This window comes from Salvelinus alpinus, chromosome 18 (genome assembly GCF_045679555.1).
Source record: "Salvelinus alpinus chromosome 18, SLU_Salpinus.1, whole genome shotgun sequence".
Taxonomy (NCBI): Eukaryota; Metazoa; Chordata; class Actinopteri; order Salmoniformes; family Salmonidae; genus Salvelinus; species Salvelinus alpinus.
This window is the reverse complement of record NC_092103.1, coordinates 6140783-6162164: the sequence shown is the minus strand read 5'-3', so window position 1 is coordinate 6162164 and position 21382 is coordinate 6140783. Positions and strand designations below refer to the sequence as shown.

The window sequence follows — 21382 nt, the reverse complement described above, 5'->3', positions numbered from 1 at the left end:
AGGAGAACACTGTATTATCCCTCGATCGTGTACTGCTTACTATAGAATTTTGTAGTATACTGTAGAATGCTATACTACACACTAATATCCTCGATCGTGTACTGCTTACTATAGTATTGTGTAGTATACTGCATCGCAGTGCTAGACTCGTCACTACAGACTGGTTCGATCCCGGGCTGTATCACAACCGGCTGTGATCGGGAGTCCCATAGGGCGGCGCACAATTGTCCCAGCGTCGTCCGGGTTAGGGGAGGGTTTGACCGAGGTAGGCCGTAATTGTAAATAAGAATTTGTTCTTAACTGACTTGCCAAGTTAAATAAAGGTTAAACATGTTTTTAAAGTATCCCCCAATGGTGTAAAATACTATAGTTGACTTAATATAGAATTATGCAGTTCACTGTAGTAAACTGTAGTATACTATACTAAACACTGTATTGAGAAACCTACATGCCAAGTATTGTTCCCCACAGATTATAGATAAGATAATCTCTGAACCAATCCTTACAAGTTATGGAAAATGTGCTCTTTTAATATTTCTCCAGTAGATTTTCTCAAGGAGAAAGCCCCCACTTCTATGTCAAAGATAATAAAAACTATAGTAAATACTACAGTAATGGTCACAAAAACACTACAGTAAATACTACAGTATACCACAGTGAATACTACAGTATACCACAGTAATGTCCGCAAAAACACTACCTCAGATGCACCCTCAGACTGGAGAGACACTACCACCACCACCACTAGTGTCCTTAGTACGGTCATAGAAGGGTATGCAGGTACAGGTATCGTCCACAGGAGGGCGTAGGGTGTCCCTCCCTGTCTCGCTGGAGGAGAGGAGAGCAGACAGGCAAGCAGAGAGGCAGCTGCAGGCCGTTAGGGGAGGGGAGGACAGTGGCTGGGGGCTAGATGGCTAGGGACCCCGGCCTCTCCCTCAGTGGGAATGGTAGCTGCCCACAGCCACAGAGTGGCACGTCCCTAACAAAGACAGGCAGAGTCCATCAAAAAGACACAAAGAGCCTTCAGCCACACACACACGCCCCCCCCCAAACCCCACTAACGACCAGCGACCAGCTATGCAGCCGGGACCAGACAAAGACCCAGATCCTGTGTTTCTCCTTCTCCAGACAGAGGCTACACACGTACAATGTTACTGTACATAGATCCAGCACATCTTTATTTAATCCTGAGCTGAGATGTTTTTTTTTTTTTTTTTCTAAAGTGAAGGACATAAGTGGAATCCAAGATTTGTATCACAAATGGATGGTCTCTGGCACATGCTGTATGCTGTTTCTGCACCTGTGAACACTCTTGTACGGTATGGTGGTGTTCCTTACATAGTGATTGTCATCCATCAGCTGGCCTGACAGTAGACGGTTAAGCAGTGATCATACTGAGGAGCTTTTCTCTTCTGCCCTCTGCACCATGTCAGTAAACCTACAGAAGACATGAGCATTAAGACCCTGTCTAAATCTACAGTCCAGTAATGCTTACCAAGCCCCTTAAGCAGTACAATACACAACTGTACAGGACAAAAAGCATGAGTAGAAAGATGTGGGGAGAGAGAGAGAGGTTCCCATTTCCATCTTCTGTCAGGCTCAAAAGGAATAGAAAGCACCAACATGGATGATGTTACCAAGCTGTAGTAAGATCCATAATACCAATATAGATTGGTAGAGTGAGAGAGAGCGTGACAATGAGCCAGAGAGCAAGAAAGAGAGAGAGAGAGAGAGAGAGAGAGGGAGAGAAAAAGAGAGAGAGTGCGCGATAGAGCGAGAGAGAGAGAGAGAAGGAGAGAGGGAGAGAGAGAAAGAGAGAGAGAGAGAGAGAGGGAGAGAGAGAGAAAGAGAGAGAGAGAGAGAAGGAGCGAGATAAGACAGGGTTCAAGGCTTTCAGCGCAGTGGTGTCACATCAGGCCATCACGACAGAGCAGCAGTGATTCACTCGGCCTCTTTTCAGAGAGAGAGAGAGAACGAGGGAGAGAGCGAGAGAGAAAGAGGGAACCACACAAACAGAGCCCTGTACACTGATTAATCTAAATAAAACACACAGATGGGCCCCTGACAGTGCAACACACTTCAGCACACTTCAACACAGTATTGCACTCTCCAGAAATTACAACCTGTATCAATGATTTCCTTTCAAGTGCATTTAGCCCTAACTTCCCTGAAAACAAATGTGTCAGTGAAAAAAAATGTATGCATCATAAAGCAGCCACAAAGGCAAACGTATGCAAAAGAAGCAATAATTCTAATTGGAAACCTCAAAAATACTAGTTGTTTAATACCGAATGTAAACACTTAAGAAAAAAAAATGTCTTTAAAACATTACCAACCACAAGATACAGACGTTCGGCAAGAATATTGTGGCACATTGAAAGAATACAAACAAAACGTAAGATGGAAGTGCCAGTCGACTGTTATTAGCTTTTTAGAGAACCAGCACTTATTTTCTGAATAGGTGTTTATTGGAGTTGCAGTGGCCATTTATTAATTGTGTGCTTTATGCTTGCCTGTGCATGTTTTTGTTGGTTTGCTGTTCTTCTCTCTTCTTCTTCTTCTTTGGTATAATGGTGTTCGCAACAATTATATGTGCATTCCGCCACCTACTGAACAGGTGAATAATAAAGACCTTTAAAGGAAAAAGTTTGTGGTAAAATAAAAAGTTAATTCAAACTAAATCAGCCTCCTTTTCAGTTTTGATCAGGTCCCTACACAGGCTCAGAAGGATCCTATGATGGCGGGACATTTCCCGGCGACAGTAGTCCTTGCAGTGCTTCTACCGTTAATTCTTGGTGGCCCAAAAATTTCTCGGCTGCAGATATAGTGATGTCCAGCTTCTTGGACACTTGTGCAGTACAATTAATAACTGTGGCTATAAATGCTACAAAATCCACCTTCACAATGAGTGGATCCAGATCACTTGATTGACGTGTAACATTTGCAACTGGTTGTGGTGCATCCACCACCATATCTTCTTCAGAACTGTGGCCTCTAGCCTCTTCAAATCAAATTTCATTGGTCACATACACGTGATTGGCAGATGTTATTGCGGGTGTAGCGAAATGCTTGTGCTTCTAGCTCCGGCAGTGCAATAATATCTAATAAGTAATATCTAACAAATTACACAACATATACCCAATACACACAAATCTAAGTTGGAATTAATTAAGACCATACACATATGGACGAGCGATGTCAGAGAGGCATAGACTAAGATACAGTAGAATAGTATAGAATACAGTATATACATATGAGATGAGTAATGCAAGATATGTAAGCATTATTAAGTGAATGAGATACCGTAGAATAGTACAGAAACAAGTACATACATATGAGATGAGTAATGCCAGATATGCCAACATTAAGTGACTAAGATACCGTAGAATAGTATTGAGTACAGTATATACATATGAGATGAGTAATGCCAGATATGTAAACATTATTAAGTGACTAGTGTTCCATTCCTTAAAGTGCCCAGTGATTCCTAGTCTATGCCTATAGGCAGCAGCCTCTAATGTGCTAGTGATGGCTGTTTAACAGTCTGATGGCCTTGAGATAGAAGCTGTTTTTCAGTCTCTCAGTCCCAGCTTTGATGTACCTGTACTGACGTCGCTTTCTGGATGATAGAGGGGTGAACAGGTAGTGGCTCGGGTGGTTGATGTCCTTGATGATCTTTTTGGCCATCCTGTGACATCGGGCGCTGTAGGTGTCCTGGAGGGCGGGTAGTTTGCCCCCAGTAATGCATTGGGCAGACCGCACCACCCTCTGGAGAGCCTTACGGTTGCGGGCGGTGCAGTTGCCGTACCAGATGGTAACACAGCCTGACAGGATGCTTTCAATTGTGCATGTCTAACAACTCTCATCACCGCCTCCACATAGGAGATTTGCTGTACTGCCCTGATCCTTAAAACCTCAACCTCTTTCACCCTAACAGGGCACTCGGAAATATGATCCCCACCACAGTTGCAACATTTTACAATAACATATTTCTTCTGTCTGCAAACACTTGACAAATGGCCAACCTTTTTACACTTCTTGCATTGTATCGGGTTTTGCACGAACGCTCTTACGGTGTATGTTATACATTACCAGTCAGGGCTGTACAGAAAACCCTTGAATGAGTAGGTGTGTCCAAACTTTTGGCTGGTATATCCCAACTTTACATAGGGTGGTAAATACATCAATAATACAGATAAACTTTGCCTCTTTTTCTCTTTCTCCATACAGGTCAAGCCACGTGCATGAACTACTCCTGGAATTGTTTGCCTAAGATATTGATTATCAATGTCCAACGGGACCCCAGAGAGAACATCTTTTTCCCGGTGTCACGGCCGTCAAAGGAAGTAGACCAAAGCGCAGCGTGGTGAGCGTACATATCCCTTTTATTTAGGATGGTGCCGACAAAAACAATAAACAATACAAAAACAACCGTGAAGCTTAAGGCTATAGTGCCACAAACAAAGACAACTACCCACACTGAAATGAGGGAAAAATGGCTACCTAAGTATGGTTCCCAATCAGAGACAACGATAGACAGCTGTCCCTGATTGAGAACCATACCCGGCCAAAACATAGAAATAAAGAACATAGAGTTTCCCACCCGAGTCACACCCTGACCAACCAAACATAGAAAATAAAAAGATCTCTACGGTCAGGGTGTGACAAACGCTCTCAGCAAAAAACGAATTGTCTCTCTACCCAAACACAGAACAGACCACGCACACATTACACATGCTAATAAACCAGCATGTTCATCAGAACAACAGAGGGAAAGTATTTGCATGTTATGTTGATTTTAAGAATGCTTTTGATTCCATTTGGCATGATTATTACACAACCCTCCAAAGCGGTGTTGGGGGTAAAGTATAAATCATTAAATGCATTTACTCTCATAGCAAATTAAGTATTTAACCACACAAAATAACAGTTTAACTTCCACGGGACGGTTGAGCTAACGTAGGCTAATGTGATTATCATGAGGTTGTAAGTAATGAGAAAACTTCCCAGGACATAGACATATCTGATATTGGCAGAAAGCTTAAATTCTTGTTAATCTAACTGCACTGTCCAATTTACAGTAGCTATTACAGTGAAATAATACCATGCTATTGTTTGAGGAGAGTGCACAATTTTGAACATGACAAGTTATTAATAAACAAATTAGGCACATTTGGGCAGTCTTGATACAACATTTTTTACAGAAATGCAATGGTTCATCGGATCAGATCAGTCTAAAACTTTGCACATACACTGATGCCATCTAGTGGCCAACATTTAAATTGCACCTGGGCTGGAATAATACATTATGGCCTTTCTCTTGCATTTCAAAGATGATGGTACAAGAAAAACACAAAAGAACGGTTGTTTTTTTCTTTGTATTATCTTTTACCAGCTCTATTGTGTTATATTCTACTACATTCATTTCAAATGTCCATAAACTTCAAAGTGTTTCCTTTCAAATGGTACCAAGAATATGCATATCCTTGCTTCAGGGCCTGAGCTACAGGCAGTTAGATTTGGGTATGTCATTTTAGGAGAAAATTGAAAAAAAGGGGCTAATCCTTAACAAGGGAGGGGGGTGAGTCAAGGGTGCAGTTTAAGTCCAAACCTGTTCAACGTTGGACCGGTCTGCAAACCCTAGACTCACCCTCAAAGACGAGGTCAGATTCCTGCTCTACGCAGATGACCATGTCCTGCTGTCACCAGGGGAGCAATATCTACAGGAGCAACTAGACATTATATGCGAATACTGCACCAACTTAGCAATCAACATTAACTTTCATGAAACCAAAGTTGTGATTTTCCAGAAAAAGGACAGGAATCAGAGCAGCAAACACGCCTTCAAATGAGGAAAAACCATGGTTGAACGAGCACAATTATACAACTACCTGGGACAAAAAAATCTGTGCCTCTGGTGGCTTTGGTCTGGCACTGAATGCAATAAATGAAATAGGCTGCAAAGCATTTTACTCCATAAAAACACATTTCTCCTAAATAAATATTCTAATCCAATTCTGGTGCAAAATATTCAATAGTGTAATTTTACCAATTGCACTAAATGGAAGCGAGGTTTTGGGTCCAATCTGCAATTACAGTTTTAAGCATTGGGAGAAACCCCCAAAAGAATATATGCATACAGAATTCTGCAGAATTATCCTAAATATAAAAAAGAAAGTACCAAATAATGCAGAGCGGAGCTATAAAGATTCCCTCTAATTTTTTATAGAAAGAAAAGAACATTTACATTTTGACACCATTTAAAATGTAGCCCCAAAGCATCCCTACAATTCCAAACATTTTAAACCCAAGAGCTGAACCCTGTCATCTGTAAAGAACCCTATTGTCCAAACACACATGGAAATAAATCAGATTGTTACATTTAAACCTTATGTTTGAGAAATTGGGAAAATAAAACAAAAACACAGAATACACTAAATTGATATTTGGCCGTAAAAGGTGAATACAAATTGGCAGATTATCTGCACTCTGTCAGAGATAGAAAACAGAGACAAATCCTGACCAAATACAGGCCCAGCGACCACCAATTGGTTATAGAAAAAGGGAGACAAAAAGACTTGGCTACCCAAAGAGGAGTGTTTATGTGGTCACTGTACGAGAGGGGAGGTAGAGAGAGATGCACTTCCTCCTCTAATGCAAAAAAGATTATTCAGCAAGTCATTCTTCTAAGAAATTACTTAATTTATTCCACATTTTTATTATTAAACCCAGAGGAAAATGCTTAAATAGACTGGCAGATTTTTTTTTCTCCCTTTAACGAGTCCGACGAGCCTGACGTGAATGATATACTGCTTAAACGAGAACAGGCCCATATCCCTGTCATTTGCATGAAGACAAGGCGGAGAAAAAGGGGCCAGAGGGCGGGCTACCTTCTGAGAACTCGTAGGTGATCGAATAAACCCCCACTTCCTTCCATTCTGCTAGCAAACGTGCAATCTTTGAAAAATAAAATCGATGACCTACGCGGAAGATTAAACTACCAACGGGACATTCAAAACTGTAATATCTTATGCTTCACGGAGTCGTGGCTGAACGACGACATTATCAACATACAGCTGGCTGGTTATACGCTGTATCGGCAGGACAGGACAGCGGCGTCTGGTCAAGAGGCGGCGGACTATGTATTTTTGTAAATAACAGTGTCAGGTTTTGGCCAGGACTGTTCTGTTTTTTTGTCACTAGATGTCCCCATTGCACCTTTTTTGTACCTTTTGTTTTTCCCTTGCTCTATTATTGTTTGCACCTGTATGTCGTTCCCTTGTTAGTATTTAATCCCTGTGTGTTCCTTAGTTCCTTGCTCAGTGTTTGTATGTTAGCACCCAGCCCCAGCCCAAGCCTTGTTGTGAACATATATTTTTCTCTTGTTGGATTTTCCAGAGGTTCTCTGGTTTTGTTCTTTTGTATTTTGGATTAGTCTTTTAGGTTTGTTTTTTCCCTTGCTGTTTTTACCACTTTGTGGATTTTCTTTGTATTTTGGAAGTTATCTATTTTTTATTAAACCACCATCTCTAGTACTGCTGTGTCTGCCTCATCTTCTGGGTTCTGCCGATTTAGTGACTGTTTCTCGCACCGGGTCCTGACAGAAACACTGAGCCATTAAAATGAACCCAGAGGCAGCCAGTACCCAGGACTTTTTTCCCATGCTGTCCCACCACGAGGGGACTGTCCAACGTCACGAAGCTGCTCTGGTTCAGCAAGAGGCCTTAATGGCTGGACATTCTCAACTTCTGTCGGAGATGATGACTTCCATAAAGCAGATTTCTGATCAACTTTCTCCTGCAACCGCTTCTGCTCCAGTTCATCAGATTCAAGTGCCCGTGGCAGTTAACCCTCTGGCTGAACCTCGTCTGCCGCCTCCCCAACGGTTCTCAGGTGATCCGAGTGGTTGTAAGGGGTTTTTCACCCAATGTTCTCTCTCCTTCGAGCTGCAACCCTCGTCATTTCCCACCGACCGGTCCAAGATAGCATATATCATCACCCTGCTGTCGGAAAAAGCCCTAGCCTGGGCTACTGCTGTGTGGGATGCCCAAAGTCCCTGCTGTGCCAGCTACTCTACCTTTGCTGATGAATTCAAGCGAGTGTTTCAAGGTCCTACCAGCGGTCCTGACTCAGCCAAACAGCTCCTGACTCTCCGCCAAGGTCGGCGCAGCGTGACGGACTATGCCATCCAGTTCCGCACGGTGGCAGCAGCGAGTGGCTGGAATGACGAGGCGCTCAGTGTGCTTTTTGAAGGGTCTTTCCGACACCATCCAAGATGAACTGGCCACTCGGGAACCACCGGACAACCTCGAGTCCCTGATCAAGTTGGCTTCACGCATAGACCAGCGTCTGAGAGAGAGAGAGCTCAACCGTAGATCTCTCACCCTAGCTCCTATCGGTCCCAGCTCCGAGTCTCCACCTTTATCCCCGCTGACTCCACCGGAACCCATGCAGGTTGGACGCATCTCCCAGGCTGAGAGAGACCGCCGGATGAGGGAGCGATGCTGTCTATATTGCGGCAAACCGGGCCATTTCCTCTCCACGTGTCCCGGGCTCCAGGGAAAACGCACTCTCCCGTGCAGGCCTGGGAGGACTGTAACGGGAAACATAACCTCCTCCCATCCATCCAACTCCCGCCTGCTCATTCCAGTTACCCTTTCCTGGGACAACCACGAGCTTCCCCTTCAAGCCTTTGGTAGACTCTGGAGCCGCAGGTAACTTCATGGATGGTGTCTGGGCGAAGGAGAATGGCGTTCCCTCTGAACCTCTAAGTGACCCCATAAGGGTTACTACGTTGGATGGAAGCCCTTTGGGATCTGGACTTGTCACTCGTGTCACTACCCCCTTGCGTCTTTCAGTTTCCCAACACCAGGAAGTGATGAACTTTCATCTGACCTCGTGTTCCGAGTTCCCTCTCGTCCTTGGATACCCCTGGCTTCACAGCCATAACCCTCACATCGACTGGTCTGTGGGCACTATCAAGCAGTGGGGTTCTACGTGCCAAGCCACTTGTATCTTCCCAAGTTCCCCGAGTTCCCCTCCCGAGTCTCTAGAATCCATCGACCTGTCCCGAGTTCCCGAGTGTTACCATGACCTCAAACCGGTATTTAGCAAACAGAGGGCCACCAAACTACCACCCCATAGACCTTACGATTGCCCCATCGACCTGTTTCCGGGCACCTGCCCCCCCAGGGGTCGGATCTTTTCCCTATCTCCTCCCGAACGAGCTGCTATGGATACCTACATCAAGGACGCTCTGGCAGCAGGCCTCATGCGTCCATCCACCTCGCCGGCGGGAGCAGGGTTTTTCTTTGTGGCCAAAAAAGACGGGGGATTACGTCCTTGCATCGACTACCGGGGACTTAATGCCATAACCGTCCGTAACCGCTACCAGCTACCCCTTATGGCCACAGCCTTTGAGCTGCTCCAGGAAGCAGTGGTCTTCACTAAGCTTGACCTGCGGAACGCATACCATCTTGTGCGGATCAAACCCGGTGACGAGTGGAAGACCGCTTTCAACACGCCTACTGGTCACTACGAATACTTGGTGATGCCCTTCGGCCTGACCAACGCCCCGGCTGTGTTCCAAGCGCTCATAAACGATGTGCTTAGGGATATGCTTAACATTTTCGTGTTTGTTTACTTGGATGACATCCTCATCTTTTCGAGCTCCCTTCAAGAACACACTAAGCATGTCAGACAAGTGCTCAAACGCCTCCTAGACAGCCATTTGTACGTTAAGCCGGAAAAGTGTGAATTCCATTCCTCTCGAGTACAGTTCCTGGGATTTGTAGTGGAACCCGGTCGAGTCCAGATGGACCCCAAGAAGGTAGGGGCGGTAGCAGATTGGCCCACCCCCAAGTCCGTTAAGGAAGTTCAGCGTTTCCTGGGCTTCACTAACTTCTACCGCAAGTTCATCAAGAACTTCAGCTCGGTGGCAGCCCCTCTCTCAGCTTTAACCAAGGGTGGCAACACAAGGTTTCTGTGGGGAAGAGAAGCTGAGACGGCCTTCCAAGGACTCAAGCAGCGCATCCTCTCTGCTCCCATCCTGACACTACCGACGGCGGATGAACCTTTTGTGGTGGAGGTAGACGCATCAGAGGTTGGTGTTGGAGCTGTCCTGTCTCAGAGGGGTGAAGACAAGAGGCTTCATCCTTGCGCCTTCTTCTCTCACCGGCTTACCCCGGCCGAGAGGAATTACGATGTGGGGGATCGTGAACTCCTAGCGGTTAAGATGGCATTGAAGGAATGGAGACACTGGCTCGAGGGGGCTTCTCAACCGTTTCAAGTGCTTACGGACCACAAAAATCTGGAGTATATCCAGCAGGCGAAGCGGTTGAACTCCAGACAAGCTCGATGGTCTCTTTTCTTCAGCCGATTCCAGTTTATTCTCACCTATAGACCCGGGTCGAAGAATCTCAAACCGGATGCCTTGTCACGAGTCTACTCTCCTGCCATTCGAGAAGATACTGACATGACTGTTCTTCCTGCCGCTAAGATCGTGGCTCCGATCTCGTGGCAAGTGGAGGATACCATGAAACAAGCTCAAGCCATCGAACCAGGCCCTGGAGGAGGTCCTGCTAATCGGTTGTTTGTTCCCAAGGCAGCAAGGTCCCAAGTCCTTCTGTGGGGGCACTCCTCTCGCCTCACCTGTCACCCGGGCGTAGGTCGCACCTTGGAGTTCATCCAGCGTAAGTTCTGGTGGCCCACCATAAAAGAAGACGTTGCCACTTTCGTCAAGGCCTGTTCCGTGTGCTGCCAGGGCAAATCTTCTCACCTCCGCCCTCAAGGACTCCTTCACCCTTTATCTATTCCCCACCGACCCTGGTCCCATATCTCGCTGGACTTTATTACTGGCCTTCCTCCGTCCCATGGTAATACTACGATCCTAGTCATCATCGACAGGTTTTCTAAGGCGGCCAGGTTTGTTCCCTTGACCAAATTACCTTCTGCCAAGGAAACAGCTGAGTTGGTGATTAACCATGTGTTCCGAGTCTTTGGCATCCCGCAAGATATGGTTTCCGACAGAGGTCCCCAGTTTGCCTCAAGGTTTTGGAAGGCCTTCTGCCAACTCATAGGGGCCACGGCCAGTTTATCTTCAGGGTACCATCCGGAGTCCAACGGCCAAACTGAGAGGATGAATCAGGAGCTGGAAACCACCCTCAGATGTATGGTTTCCAACAACCTATCCACATGGTCATCCTTCATTGTTTGGGCTGAGTACGCGCACAACACCTTGTGCTCCTCCTCCACTGGTATATCCCCGCACGAGTGTCAGTTTGGCTATGCTCCTCTATTGTTCCCGGACCAGGAGGCAGAAGTCAGAGTGCCTTCAGCCTCGAGGTTCATCAGACGCTGTCAGCTTACGTGGAAGAAGGCCCGTCTTAATCTTCTGCGTTCCTCTCAGCAGTACCAACGACAAGCCAACAGACGTCGCCGTCCCGGTCCTACCCTGTACCCCGGCCAGAGAGTATGGCTCTCAACAAAAAACTTACCGCTACGGGTGGAGTCTCGCAAGCTGTCCCAGAGATTCATCGGACCCTTTAAGATTGCCAGGAGAGTCAATCCCGTTACTTTTCGCCTGCACTTACCCAGATCCCTTAAAATCAATCCCACATTTCACATTTCTTTATTAAAACCTGTTGTTTTTTCTCCCCTTATTCCGGCAGGCAGACCTCCCCCTCCGCCCCGTGTCGTCGGAGGCCAGTCGGCTTATACCGTCCACCGGATACTGGACTCCCGCCGGGTGCAGCGGTCCTGGCAGTATCTGGTGGACTGGGAAGGCTACGGTCCCGAGGAGCGCTCCTGGGTTCCTGCCAAGGACATACTGGACCCTGACCTCATTCGTCAGTTCAGGGCCCTCCACCCTGAGAAGGCTGGTAGGAACGTCAGGAGCCGTTCCTAGGAGGGGGATTCTGTCAGGTTTTGGCCAGGACTGTTCTGTTTTTTTGTCACTAGATGTCCCCATTGCACCTTTTTTGTACCTTTTGTTTTTCCCTTGCTCTATTATTGTTTGCACCTGTATGTCATTCCCTTGTTAGTATTTAATCCCTGTGTGTTCCTTAGTTCCTTGCTCAGTGTTTGTATGTTAGCACCCAGCCCCAGCCCAAGCCTTGTTGTGAACATATATTTTTCTCTTGTTGGATTTTCCAGAGGTTCTCTGGTTTTGTTCTTTTGTATTTTGTATTAGTCTTTTAGGTTTGTTTTTTCCCTTGCTGTTTTTACCACTTTGTGGATTTTCTTTGTATTTTGGAAGTTATCTATTTTTTATTAAACCACCATCTCTAGTACTGCTGTGTCTGCCTCATCTTCTGGGTTCTGCCGATTTAGTGACTGTTTCTCGCACCGGGTCCTGACAAACAGCTGGTGCATGATATCTAAGGATGTCTCGTTAGCCAACTCCTCTGGGTTGGCGCCCCCCCTTGGTTTGTGCTGTGGTGGAGATCTTTGTGGGCTATACTCCGCCTTGTCTCAGGATTGTAAGTTGGTGGTTGAAGATACCCCTCTAGTGGTGCGGGGGCTGTGCTTTAGCAAAGTGGGTGGGGTTATATCCTTCCTGTTTGGCCCTGTCCGGGGGTATCATCGGATGGGGCCACAGTGTCTCCTGACCCCTCCTGTCTCAGCCTTCAGTATTTATGCTGCAGTAGTTCATGTGTCGGGGGGCTGGGGTCAGTTGGTTATATCTGGAGTACTTCTCCTGTCTTATCCGGTGTCCTGTGTGAATTTAAGTATGCTCTCTCTAATTCTCTCTTTCTTTCTCTCTCTCGGAGGACCTGAGCCCTAGGACCATGCGTTAGGACTACCGGGCATGATGACTCCTTGCTGTCCCCAGTCCACCTGGCCTTGCTGCTGGTCCAGTTTCAACTGTTCTGCCTGCGGCTATGGAACCCTGACCTGTCCACCGGACGTGCTACCTGTCCCAGACCTGCTGTTTTCAACTCTCTAGAGACCGCAGGAGTGGTAGAGATACTCTTAATGATCGGCTATGAAAAGCCAACTGACATTTACTCCTGATTATTATTTGACCATGCTGGTCATTTATGAACATTTGAACATCTTGGCCATGTTCTGTTATAATCTCCACCCGGCACAGCCAGAAGAGGACTGGCCACCCCTCATAGCCTGGTTCCTCTCTAGGTTTCTTCCTAGGTTTTGCCCTTTCTAGGGAGTTTTTCCTAGCCACCGTGCTTCTACACCTGCATTGCTTGCTTGGGGTTTTAGGCTGGGTTTCTGTACAGCACTTCGAGATATTAGCTGATGTACGAAGGGCTATATAAAATAAACTTGATTTGATTTGGTCTCAAGGTGTAGACCACACCTTCTACCTAGAGAGTTTTCATCTGTATTTTTCATAGCTGTCTACGTACAGACTGATGCTAGCACTAAGACTGCACTGAATTAGCTTTTATTTCACCATAAGCAAACAGGAAAACGCACATCCAGAGGCGGTTCTCCAAGTAGCCAGGGAATTTAATGCAGGGAAACTTAAATCCATCTTACCAAATTTCTATCAGCATGTTAAATGTGCAACCAAAGGGATAAAAACTCTGGACCATCTTTACTCCACACACAGAGACGCATACCAAGCTCTCCCTCACACTCCATTTGGCAAATCTGACCATAATTCTATTCTCCTGATTCCAGCTTACAAGCAAAAATTAAAGCAGGAAGCACCAGTGACTCGATCATTAAAAAACTGGTGAGATGAAGCAGATGCTAAGCTACAGGACTGTTTTGCTAGCACAGACTGGAATATGTTCAGGGATTCCTCCGATGGCATTGAGGAGTACACCACATCAGTCACTGGTTTCATTAATAAGTGCATCGATGACGTCGTCCCCACGGTGACCGTACGTACTGTACATACCCCAACCAGAAGCCATGGATTACAGGCAACATCCGCACTGAGCTAAAGGCTAGAGCTGCCACTTTCAAACTTATAAGAAATCCCGCTATGCCCTCAGGCGAACCATCAAACAGGCAAAGCGTCAATAAAGGACTAAGATCGAATCGTACTACCCCGGCTCTGAAGCTCGTCGGATGTGGCAGGGCTTCCAAACCATTACAGACTACAAAAAAAAGCACAGCCAAGATCTGCCCAGTGACACGAGCCTACCAGACGAGCTGAACTACTTCTATGCTGGCTTCGAGGCAAATAATACTGAAACATGCATGAGACCACCAGCTGTTCCGAAAGACTGTGTGATCATGCTCTCCACAGCCGATGTGTGTAAGACCTTTAAACAGGTCAACATTCACAAGGCCGCAGGGCCAAACGGATTACCAGGACGTGTACTGCGAGCATGCGCTGACCAACTGGCAAGTTTCTTCACTGACATTTTCAACCTCTCCCTGTCTGAGTTTGTAATACCAACATGTTTTAAGCAGACCATAATAGTGCCGGTGCCCAAGAACACTAAGGTAACCTGCCTAAATGACTACTGACCCGGAGCACTCACGTCTGTAGCCATGAAGTGTTTTGAAAGGCTGGTCATGGCTCATATCAACACCATTATCCCAGAAACCCTAGACCCACTCAAATTTGCATACCGCCCCAACAGATCCACAGATGATGCAATCTGTATTGCACTCGACACTGCCCTTTCCCACCTTGACAAAAGGAACACCTATGTGAGAATGCTATTCATTGACTACAGCTCAGCGTTCAACACCATAGTGCCCTCAAAGCTCATCAATAAGCTAAGGACCCTGGGACTAAACACCTCCCTCTGCAACTGCATCCTGGACTTCCTGACGGGCCGCCCCCAGGTGGTGAGGGTAGGTAATAACACATCCGCCACGCTGATCCTCAACACAGGGGCCTCTCGGGGGTGCCTGCACGTCCTGTACTCTCTGTTCGCTCATGACTGCATGGGTAGGCACGACTCCAACACCATCATTAAGTTTGCCGATGACACAACAGTGGTAGGCCTGATCACCGATAACGACGAGACAGCCTATAGGGAGGAGGTCAGAGACCTGGTCGTGTGGTGCTAGGACAACAACCTCTCCCTCAACGTGATCAAGACAAATGATTGTGGACTACAGGAAAAAGAGGACCGAGCATGCCGCCATTGTCATCGACGGGGCTACAGTGGAGTAGGTTGAGAGCTTCAAGTTCCTTGGTGTCCACATCACCAACAAACTAACATGGTCCAAGCACACCAAGACAGTCGTGAGGAGGGCACGACAGAACCTATTCACCCTCAGGAGACTGAAAAGATTTGGTATGGGTCCTCAGATCCTCAAAAGGTTCTATAGCTGCACCATCGAGAGCATCCTGACTGGTTGCATCACTGCCTGGTATGGCAACTGCTCGGCCTCCAACCGCAAGGCATTACGGAAGGTAGTGAGTACAGCCCAGTACATCACTGGGGCCAAGCTTCCTGCCATCCAGGACCTCTACACCAGGCGGTGTCAGAGGAAGGCCCTAAAAATTGTCAAAGACTCCAGCCACCCTAGTCATAGGTGTTTCCGCACGGCAAGCGGTACCGGAGCGCCAAGTCTAGGTCCAAGAGTCTTCTAAACAGCTTCTACCCCCAAGCCATAAGATATCTAATCAAATGGCCACCCAAACTAGTTGCATTGCCCCCCACCTCCCCCCTCTTACACCGCTGCTACTCTCTGTTGTTATCATCTATGCATAGTCACTTTAATAACTCTACCTACATGTACATATTACCTCAACTAAGCGGTGCCCCTACACATTAACTCTGTACCGGTACCCCCCTGTGTATAGCCTCACTATTGTTATTTTACTGCTGCTCTTTAATTGTTGTTACTTTTATTTCTTGTTCTTACTCATATTTTTTTTTATGGTTAGTGGCTTGTAAGTAATTATTTCAATGTAAGGTCTACACCTGTTGCATTCGGCACATGTGACTAATAAAATTTGATTTGATTCGAATAAAGTGGAAAATCTGTCAATGTGCCCTTGAGCAAGGGCACATTGCTCCAGGGGTGCGTACTTCTATGGCTGACCCTGTCAAACAACACACTTCACTGCACCTATCCGGTGTACAGATGTATGATCTTAATTTGAGCCAGTTTGCTTCAGCAGTAAAATAATCATGCAGGAAATGGGAATTATTATCTGGATTATAATTAATGAACGTTTTTGTCGTTTTTAAAACTCAAATACACTACATGTTTTACATTTCCTGCATTGCAGTTCTCCTGCAACAGGGTGCTCAAAGTTAGATCCAATAAAACATATTTTGTCCCCATTATTTATCCAATTTTATATTACTAACCATTGTTGTCATTCTATTGTTGGTATTTATATTATTTTGTTATTATTACTATTTTATTTGATTATTATTTATTATTTTATTCATACTGAACAAAATATAAATGCAATATGGAACAATTTCAACGATTTTACTGATTTACAGTTCATATAAGGAAATCAGTCAATTGAAATAAATGAATTAGGCCCTAATCTATGGATTTCACATGACTGGGCAGGGTCAGAGCCATGGGCTCCCACCCACTGGGGAGCCAGGCCCAGCCAATCAGAATAAGTTTTACCCCACAAAAAAGGCTTTATTACAGACATACAGTAAATACTCCTCAGTTTCATCAGCTGACCGGGGTGGCTTGTCTCAGACGATCCCGTAGATAAAGAAGCCGGAAGTGGAAGTCCTGGGCTGGTGTGGTTGCACATGGTCTGCGGTTGTGAGGCCAGTTGGACGTATTGCCAATTTCTCCAAAACGACGTTGGAGGATAAATGGTAGAGAAATTAACATTATTTCTGTGGTAAATGTGGCATTGTGTTGTGCGACAAAACTGCACATTTTAGAGTGGCCTTTTATTGTCCCCAGCACAAGGTGCACCTGTGTAATGATCATGCTGTTTAATCAGCTTCTTGATATGCCACACCTGTCAGATGGATGAAGTATCTTGGCAAAGGAGAAATGCTCACTAACAGGGATGTAAACAAATTTCTGCACAAAATATGAGAGAAATAAGCTTTTTGTGTGTATGGAACATTCCTAGGATCTTTTATTTCAGCTCATGAAACATGGGACCAACACTTTACATGTTGCGTTCATACATTTGTTCAGTATATTTTCAATTATACTGTATATTGTATACGTTAGTGCTTTGGTAATATGTACGCAATGTTTGTCGTGCCAATAAAGCAATATACATTTTAATTTGAGAGAGAGAAAGAAAGGGAGAGCAAGAGAAAGAGAGAGAGAGAGCTGCACCATTGAACTGAATGCCAAAGCAACCCGCTGTCTGAGGCTCTGAGCCCAGGCTATTCAAGATCTGACTTGTATAGGAGCAACAGCTGCAAGGAGAATGTAAAAAATTGAGCTTGGTCTTGGAGCTTGCTCTTTGGACTGGGGAGAAAGCAAGGTCTAAGTACCAACTGCAACTAACTACAAAATGTTCTCTCGTAATTACATTTGGGAGATAAATATTTGAGATTGAGGATCACAGAAGCCGCGGTATCCATGGAGCTCGCTAATTGTTTTGAGCTGTTTCTAACTGTTGTTCCGGAGCTTCGTTTAATTGAGTTCCTCTCATCTTTGGCGTAAGGTGAACCATTTCCTCGATACTTAGTTTATCTAGCTCGCTGAAGGTATCAGTCTCTTTGAAGATCTCTCTCGTTCTGTTAGGATCACACGGCACACACACAACATGGCGGGTAGCTTGTGAAGGACACATCAGATCTATTCAGATGAACTTGGTAGGTACACCATGTGCCTCTGCCACCCGCCCCCCCCCTCCTTCCTCCACTCCTTTTATTTGGGCGAAGCAGATGGCTGATGTTTTCCAATGTGACACGTTCATTCTATGTCCTTGTCATCAAGTCCTACAAAAGCCATTGCGGTAGAAGTAAACTGGACTCGACTGGACCTCATAGGACCTCATGAGGAAAACATTCAACACCATGTTCGAGGAACATGTCCACGGCACCGTGCAGTATTTTCTATGTAGATGATTTGTCCGAGGCTCTGTGCTGCTTCTCAGAAGTGACATTGAGATTATTTCTCTCTCTGTGTCTGTCTGTCTTTCCCTGGTCTTTCCCTTTATCTCCTCCCTTTCTTCTCTCTCTCTCTCTCTCTCTGTCTCTCTCTCCCTCCCTCTTTCTCCACCTCACTCTCTCCCTGGGGGAACACGTATCACCGTCACCCCTCCCTTCTCCCTCCTTTCCTCCTCCCTCCTCGATGCCCCTCCTGTATGCAAAGCAGGTGACAGGGACAGCATTTCTCCCTACCTCATAAAGGCAAGCGACAAGGTCCGGGAGGTGGGTGCGTCCCACCTGTGCATCCCACCCGTCTCTCTCTCATCTCTTTATCTCTGTTTCTCTGTCTACCCCCCCCCCCCCCCTCTCTCTTTTCTCTCTCGACCTCCCTCTCTTTCTCTCTACCTCACAAAGGCAGCCAACAGGGTCTGGGGTGCATCCCCCCAGTCCCTCCCTCTTCCCTCTTCATCTCTCTCTCTCTCCCTCTCTTTAATGCGACAGGGTCGGTGTGCGTCCCACCCGTCCCTCTACCCCTCTCTCCACTCCCCCTCTCTCCCTCTCCCTTCGACCGGAGGGACAGGAGCGGTAGAGGATCTGTCATTAGTATTCCAGTAGGAGGCCCAGGCCCGGACCAGACATCTGAGCAGAGCAGCCACAGCAGATAAAGAAGAAGAAGCCATTAATCCAATAGGAGATTACCAGCACAGATACTTTATCCCGCAGTGATACAGAAATACAACCAGACTCATTCCATTTACAACAATGCCTTCACATGAAAAGGAGAGGGAAAGGAGAGGGAAAGGGAGAAATGCATAGCTCACCTTCACTATATGCACATACATTCACAAGGCTGAAGCTGGGACTGGGGCTGGACACAGACTGCTTGTTAACACTCATTTGCATTTCCTTTGACAGTGGCAGGGTGGTTGTGTGTGTGTGTGTGTGTGTGTGTGTGTGTGTGTGTGTGTGCGTGCGTGCGTGCGTGCGTGCGTGCGTGTGCGCGTGCTTGTGTGTGTGTGCGCATGCTTGTTTGTTTGTACATGTGTCAGTGTATGTGTGCGTGCGTGCGTGAGTATGTGTGTGTGATGTTTTAATTGAGATCAGAATGGGTCTCCTCCTACCACTGGAAGAACCACAGATGTCCACTCTGTCTGCACATTCAGAATGTGTGTCTGCAGCACAACACAGAGGACAGCAGCTGGCTGTTTTTTTATGCACCATGAGGTCTTCCAGTGTAATATCTTATGTGTCTGTCTGTCTGTCTGTCTGTCTGTCTGTCTGTCTGTCTGTCTGTCTGTCTGTCTGTCTGTCTGTCTGTCTGTCTGTCTGTGTGCGTGTGCGTATGCGTATGTGTGTGTAATACACACACAATTCTGCTGCCTACAGAAAACTAACCTAAAAAGGGTTCTTTGTGGAGGAGAAAGGGTTCCCCTATGGGGACAAGCCGAAGAATCCTCTACGGTTCTAATTTCTTAGAGTGTAGCATTGGGAATACCCAGGCTAGAATCGTCAGTGGTGTTGCTATGAATGCAGTGCCAGCTTCCCAGTGACGCTGTTCTTGGTTGTGAAACTATCACTGTAATTTCTGATAAGACAATTCAGTTTAGCCTTGGGAGCATGATCTAGTGTTTTAGTCGAGTCAAACGAGCTTCTGAAGTAACAATGGGAACAATCAGAGATAGAACAATGGCATGGCAGATGCAAGATTAGATAACACTTCAAAAATAAATGCTTGGGATAAATCCTCTGCCTCCGTGGACTTAAGTACCTGAATCTTCAAAATGGTTCACAAGGGAGATAGAAGAAACTATTGACTCAACAAAGCCATCGGGGAGTAGTGGAGGAACTAGGCCTACTATCGCGAGGGAAGAAAGAGTATGAGTGAACAGAGAGAGAGAGAGACAGAGAGAGAGAGAAAGAGAGAAAGACCACTGCCTGCAGCTCACATGTCCTGAAGAATATGTAATTCTTCAGACTTGGCAGATAGTGTTACCATGAGAACAGCAGATCTATCCATTGTGCGTAAGAACAGAGATGGAGTAAGAGAGAGAGAGAGAGAGAGAGAGACAGAGAGAGAGAGAGACAGAGAGAGAGAGAGAGAGACCAGACATGCTCCAGCAACCATCTGTTACACCCATTTTACAGCTTACCAGACCAGCCTTAGCCACAGCCCACCTCTGGAATGCTTCAAGTCAAGTCATTCCAGGACCTCAGAACAAGGAGAGAGTAGGAGGAGCAATAGTGGGGCAACAGCTTGAAACCACCACTGAGAAAAGTGATATTGGACAAAACGTATGGATCCCCTTTACTGAATAAATTGGAGAAGTGAGACAAAACTGATTCCTAATAAAAACATATCCCGTCATCTGAAAGATGAATCCGTCATATAGTCGTGTAAATTCATAATACTCATAAAACCACTATCTTTTTGTAGACTAGGGGTGCAGGTGTTTAGTAACGGGTTTCTCTTCTCAGTGATCTACTTTCTGTTGTCTCGGGGGAAGGTGACGGATTCCCTATCCATCTGTCTGTGAGCTTAACAATTAGTGAAGCAGGCAATCAGAGCATCGTGAAAGTGGATCCGAGCCACGATTGCTCCGGAGACCTCAGGTCCTCAATACACTGTCTCAGAACAATCTAGAGTCACTGTTACCGGGGACAATTAGGAAGATTACAGCTGGAGGTGGATGGTTATGGAACACATGGAAACACATTTTGGGTTATACTGTGCACACGGGAAACATTGTAAATGTCAGCCTTTTTGACTGTATGTGTTGTGAAGTGAGCATTGGAAAGAGCACGGGCCATTCATCAGTGACGCGACATCTCAAGGATTTGGGTTTTCAAATGTACCTTGCCGTTTAGCAGCACTGACTCTGACCAGGGCCTTGTAGTGTCAGACGTTTTAGACGTCCAAGAGCTCTTACAGCTGTCAGGATGCTTACTGTAGCCTCGTCCTAGATATTTCTATGCCGTTCTGCTCATTCGTTGTCAATTCCCGGATGAAGTCGTGGTCATTCATACCAGGTTTCTGAAAATATGCTTTTCATGGACAACTTTTGTAGGATCACAAGTCCTGAAAAAAAGGAGACGAGAAAAAGAGCATGTAATCACGAAAAACGCATCATACCCCAAACATAACACAGACAAAAAACTGCAACACACTTTACACAGACATCCAAACACGCGGTAAGCATATCTATTGAGCACGATCTTATTTCCCCACTAGATAATCCTACCATTTGTCCTCTTGTACACTTCCTGCTTAGTAAAAGCTCCCTCAGAACTCGTTGCATTTTTCAAGCTGGGAAGCATTTCAGGGTTACTTTTTATGAAAATATGAAAGGAATGGCATTCTCACATCGGCGCACGGGGTAACTACAATAACTGAATGATAAAGGTTG

At 45.9% G+C, this 21382-nt stretch overlaps 1 non-coding gene across 1 annotated transcript; it reads left to right on the top strand.

Moving 5' to 3' along the window:
- The first annotated feature begins 516 nt into the window (after positions 1 to 516).
- LOC139544699 (U7 small nuclear RNA) lies at positions 517 to 569 on the top strand. The gene has a single exon (XR_011668937.1). It is a non-coding gene; the product is annotated as a U7 small nuclear RNA (small nuclear RNA).
- Positions 570 to 21382: the final 20813 nt, after the last annotated feature.